Source organism: Callorhinus ursinus, unplaced genomic scaffold, assembly GCF_003265705.2.
Source record: "Callorhinus ursinus isolate GAN/ISIS: 27379988/994484 unplaced genomic scaffold, GSC_fseal_2.0 scaffold12, whole genome shotgun sequence".
Classification (NCBI taxonomy): Eukaryota; Metazoa; Chordata; class Mammalia; order Carnivora; family Otariidae; genus Callorhinus; species Callorhinus ursinus.
Genome location: NW_027397074.1, coordinates 44,472,155 through 44,478,187, shown reverse-complemented (window position 1 = coordinate 44,478,187; position 6,033 = coordinate 44,472,155).

Below are 6,033 nucleotides of genomic sequence, written 5' to 3'. Positions count from 1 at the left end.
GATGTTTTATTGTTGGAGTTTCCAAGTAGCCTATACACTTTCGTAATGATATGCTGTGGTTTCTACAGCAGTTTCCATTGACGACAATGAAACATGAGCTTCAAGTCTGTCTGTCCTCTTGCAGTGGTTTTTAATTGCCATTTCTACCAGAGAGTGCAGACTTTATTTTTCAGAAATAGTTAGGAGAGTTTATGCCCAGAGAAACAACGGATGACTCTAAAAGCAGATGGTAAGCCATGATAAGAAAACACTGTTAAAATACCAGTGACAGCAAGATGACTGGGTCTCAGCATCAGCAAGGAATCAGGACTTTTGACTCCCATGGTCAATAATCAGGAGCTATCTTGAACTGGAGGTCATTTTTGCCATTACCAAAGTGTATGAAAAGATAAGATTTCTAAAGTGAGAAAGAATAAACTATATCCTACCATATGAGGTAGGATGGTTCATTTAAAGCACCATTGAGGGACGCCGGGGTGGCTCAGTCGGTTAAGCATCTGCCTTCGGCTCAGGTCATGATTCCGGGGTCCTGGGATTGAGCCCCGCGTCGGGCTCCCTGCTCAGTGGGGGGAGTCGGCTTCTCCCTCTCTCTCTGCTCGTGTGCTCTCTCTTGCTCACTCACTCTCTCAAATAAATAAATTTTAAAAATCTTAAAAATAACATAAAATAAAGCAGCATTGAAGCAGTCTGGAATGTAGTCGGACCCTCAGCCCAACCTGTTAAGATTATTACTGGGTAATAACTGGCACGTGATCAGAGCAGCTTCACTAATTTGCAAAGACCTGGTTTTCACCAGAAGTACACCAATGTGGGCAGCTACTCTCTATCAAGAAACCATTAAAACAGACACTGGATTACCTGGAATTCGTGCTTAACCCCTCTGCAATCTGCTTCTAAGCCTTGGAAATAAGTGACAATGAAGCATTCTCATGCCAGAAATGTATTAAAAATCGAGACCATCACCCAGGATTAAAACAGATTTCTACCCAGTGTTATTCTTTCACCATCTCAGAGAAACGGCATCATTAAAGTTCAGTATGATTTTAAGGAAGTGATGAAAGCATTTTAGTCATCTGGGATGGCATTTGTTCTCTTAACCTGATCTCTTTGTGCCTCAGTTTCTGCATCAGTTAAAATGGGAATCCTGAGTCCTGACTGCAGAGTGCCATTGTGAGGAATAAATGAGTAAAAAAGCATTTGACAGTACCAGCTGCAAAGCAGATGTTCAATAAATATTAGATGTATTATTAGTAGCAGTATTTTGTGCACAGAGCAACAAATTGTAAGAGACATTTTAGAAATACCATGGACAAGGCGCTTCTGCTTAAAAGCCCTAACCAATCAGAAAATCTAGGTAATGAGATTCAGTGACCCCTCCCTTTGTTCTGGTTAATTGAGGCTCTTGTGTAATTTACTGTGGAAGGATAGCTCTTGAAATACCTTCTCATTATTTTATTTTTTTCTCTCTCATTATTTTTCAAAATAGAAAAAGTGAACATACTAGTATTTGACTAAACTTTTCTACGTTTATTAAACTCTTGGCATAAGCTCCTTCATCTTTTGGATTGAAACTAAGGATGTGTAAATGATGTTGCTTCCCATTAACCTAGTGATAGCATCCCCAAGTGCCCTTTGACTTAGTTTACTTAAAAAGATACTTTGCATGAGTAAATGTTCCCCCCCCCTAGGGATTTCAGGTCACTTCATCCTTCTCAATCATGTGGCAAATAATATTCTTTTCATTTTACATGGGAGACGGAATATTTACATTAATCACTGAAATAATTAGGGGGAAATGTAGCTTCATCTGTTCGCTTTATCTTGGGACAGAATAGCTAAATATATCATTACATCTGTTTGAGAGATTTTAAGCTACAGAAACGTGGCTTTATAATTTGTCTGTGAAATGGCATCAGATGCCAGACAGAAATATATTGTCATGCCCCAGCCTTTCAAGCAACAGCATCTCTTGACTCTAAATCCATAACATTTTTCTCCAACCGACCAAAGCTTCATAAGTTTAGCTCCTAACCCCCACTCTGTCTTCAAAAGCAACTACCAGTATGAGTTGGATGTGTTCCCTTCTAACAGTCAATTCTCCTTATTCACACGTTATGTTGCATAAAAGCCACAGCAAACACTGAATGAACAAACACTGAACCGTTGCTCTGAGAGGAAATTCCGGTTTGGGTGCCTGCAAGCATCTGGCCACTTCTCCATCAACTTATCGATACATAACCTTTATTTGATGAGTGTTTCTGTTTCAAGACATCTTATTTAATAGATACTGTTGATTCATTAACACGGTACTCAGGGCCAACAGCCCTGTAACTCCTGCCTGAATGGAGTTGACCTCACACACCTACTTTCCAAGACGCATCGTTGCCGCCTTCACTGAGGAACTCTAGATGGCACTTTTAAAGAGCAAATCAACAAAAAGCAAGGAAGCGTGAGACATGTGTCACTAAACAGACTATGAAAGGGACAACTGTTTTTAGGAGGAGAGCTGCAACAAGAAGGTGACACACTGCCTCCTTCAGCCTCAGCTGGCGGCATGCATGGGCAACTCAGATTTTCCATGACCCTGCAAGGGTCCACGAATGGCCGAGAACGTACTGAAGGTCATTGATTCTGGGCTTGCAGATAAATATTGGTGACCAGGAGAGTTCACCAATGCATAATCTGCAAATAATGAAGATCAGCTGTGCTTTTTATCCGCCCAGATCCTCCTGTGACTCCACTCGTTTTCTTAAAGCCATAAACTACCCACTTCAACCCTTGCCCAATCTTTTAAGTTGGTAAGCACACCTAACATTCCAACTATATCGTTGATGCAGTTGGCTCTGCCCCTGTGGGTGAAAGGGGAAGGTGGTGGAGAGATTTTTTTTTGTTTTTAACAGTTTTAGTTTGATATTTTCTAGCTATTCAGAGTGTTTTTGCTCCCTTGTTACATATGCGCAGTTTCTATTTCTTCTTTGGGAGTTCTTATGCAAAAATATAGCTATGGGGGTGTCCTACCTCTGCCCACTCACTACTCCTGGTTTCTCAGGAAGGGCTCCACAAAGAAGAAATGGCGAAGTATATCCCTAGCCTAAGTATAACCCTGGGCCAAGTGTAACCCCTGACCCCCATCTGCTCTGGGCTGATTTTTCAGGAGGTGTCAGCCTCTCCCTCCCCTTTACTGTGGAAGTCTCTCTGATACTCTTCGGCTCTATGGCATTCTTCGTGTGCCAAAGAAAAACATGGCTTGCTCTGAGAATACAGTTTACTTCTTGGAAGTTCTCATTTATGTACTCTTACTGCCTTCACACACCTCATGGGGTCATATACTTTTCCTATTTTTATTTTGATTGCTATTTATTTTATTTTGATTGCTGAACCCATGCACACACAGCTTTTTGTTTGTTTTTGCCTTGTGCCTAATTCTACTTAGGCTGTTCTTCCTTATATCTTGTTGGTATCGCTCATTCTCCCTTTCTTATTTGGTTCTTTAAACAAAACTTACAATTTTATGTAAAGCCAACAGACACATGAGAAGATGCTCAACATCACTCATCATCAGACATACTCAAAGCAAAACTAATTAATGTGTTAGCAAGGATGTGGAGAAAGGGGAACCCTCTTGCACTATTGGTGGGAATGCAAACTGGTGCAGCCACTCTGGAAAATGGTATGGGGGTCCCTCAGAAAGTTAAAAATAGAGAACTACCCTCCCATCCAGTAATCGCATTACTGGGTATTTACCAAAAAAATACAAAAACACTAATTCCAAGGGATACACGCACCCCTATGTTTATTTAAGCATTATCAACAATAGCCAAACTACAGAAAGAGCCCAAATATCCATCAACAGATGAATGGATAAAAATGTTATATATGTACAATGGAATATTACTCAGCCATAAAAAGGAATGACATCTTGCCATTTACAACAACATGGCTGGAGCTAATGAGTATAATGCTAAGTGAAATAAGTTAGTCAGAGAAAGAGAAATACCATATGATTTCACTCATATGTGGAATTTAAGGCACAAGGCAAATGAGCGAAGAAAAAAAAGAGAGACAAACCAAGAACAGACTCTTAACTATAGAGAACACACTGATTGTTACCAGAGGGTGGGTGGGGGGGTGGGTGAAATAGGGGATGGGGGTTAAAGAGTACATTTGTCATAATAGGAAAAAAAGAAAGAAAGAATGAAACCCAAAGTGGAATAACTAAAAATTTTTAAAATATAACAATTTTCAACTTAAGAAAAGATCGCAAGACTATTTCAGGAAATTTCTGTATACCCTTTAACCAGCTCTATTAATTAATATTTTGCACCATTTGCTTCATTATTCTCTCACTCAACTATCTGAGAGTAAACTGCAGCCATCATGTTTCTTTATCCTAAATATTTCAGTTGTGTTTCCTAAGAACAAAGACATTCTCTTAAATAACCATAGTACAATTATCAAGAAAAAAAACACCCATAAAATGCTATTCCCTAATTCATAATCCATATTTAAAATATAGCAACTGTCCCAATAATACCCTTTCAAAAGCTGTTACCCCCCTGGTTCAATATAGGATCATGCATTGCATTTAGTTGTCATGTTATTATGCTCTGTCTCTTTCTCTCTTTCCATTTCCTTTGGTTTGATTTTCTTCTTTTTTTTTTTTAAGTTAGGGTTATTGAGATATAATGAAAATCTAATTATGTGTATGTTAGATCATTTGATATCGTCCTACACAGCTCTTGGATATTCTGTAGTTCTTTTTTCTTTGACACTTTTAAAATCTTCGTAATTCAGCTTGGATGGCTTCTATTGCCTATCTTTATATTTACTGATCTTTTTCCAACTGGTTCCATCTGCTAATTAGCCCTTTAAGGAATTCTTCATCTCTGATATGTTTTTCTTTTTCCTAGCATTTCTTTTGTTTCTTTTTAAAAACATGTATAATTCCATATTGAAATTCTGCATCTGTTCATGCCTGTTCTGTAGCTTCCCACTACATCTTTTAATATATTAATCTAAATTGAATTAAAGTCCCTTTCTAATAGGTTCAACATTTGGTCATCTCTGAGTCTAGTTTTATTGATTGCTTTATCTTTAAACAATAGGTAGTTACTTTTATGTGCCTTTTTGCCTTGTAAGTTTTGTAAGTCACATGCACATCTATCTGTCAAATAGTATGTTTAACCTTAATTTTTAAAATTATTTGTTTTCAGAACCATTTATTATGCATAGTAAGTAAGAAGTTTTCTTGATTCAACAGACTTTTTGGAGATTTTGCACACATAGATGTTCTTAAGTTAAATTTGTGTAAGAGTTTGTGTTAGTATATATATGCAAATTAGTGCCTAGTGATAGGTTTTCTTTTTACTTGAATCTTTTCTCTCCAACATGGTGTAAAAAATAGGGACCCCTTTCAAATAAAATTAATGTGAGACTCCTTTTGTAACGAATAGCTCTGTGAATTGGATTACATTTAGATAATGTCTAGAAGAGTTCAAGGGAGGAGAGTACAGAACTGTGTACTTTTTAAAGCCTGTGTTTGGGGTTCTTCACCTCAGCCTGAGAACATCACCAATCATGGGATCATGAATTCTCAATCAGACATCTTTGCAGTGCATTTGCTTAGGAAGGAACCTTATCTTATAATAGGCAATGACTTTCTATTGTACACATTAAACTGTAAATAAGTGCTCAATCTGAAACCAAATTGGCAGCAGAGAAGTCCAAGGAATGATCTAGAGTAGGATTTGCGTTTTGTGGAATAATGCCTCTCTCCTGGCAAGGGCTGTGCAAACCCGACACTATATAATAATCACCAGATCTCAAAATTTTAGATAGACAAATTCTAGCACACTGTCACAGAGAAAATAAGAATACTGAATTTTCATATTGCCCACATCAAAGGTATTATTAACTGACACCATGGACCAACCTACAGAAGGGAGACGCTGTATTTGAGATTTCTATCTTGGCTTTATATATGTATTATCTCATTTATCTAAACACTTAAAGTGGACGTTAAAATAGAGTGAG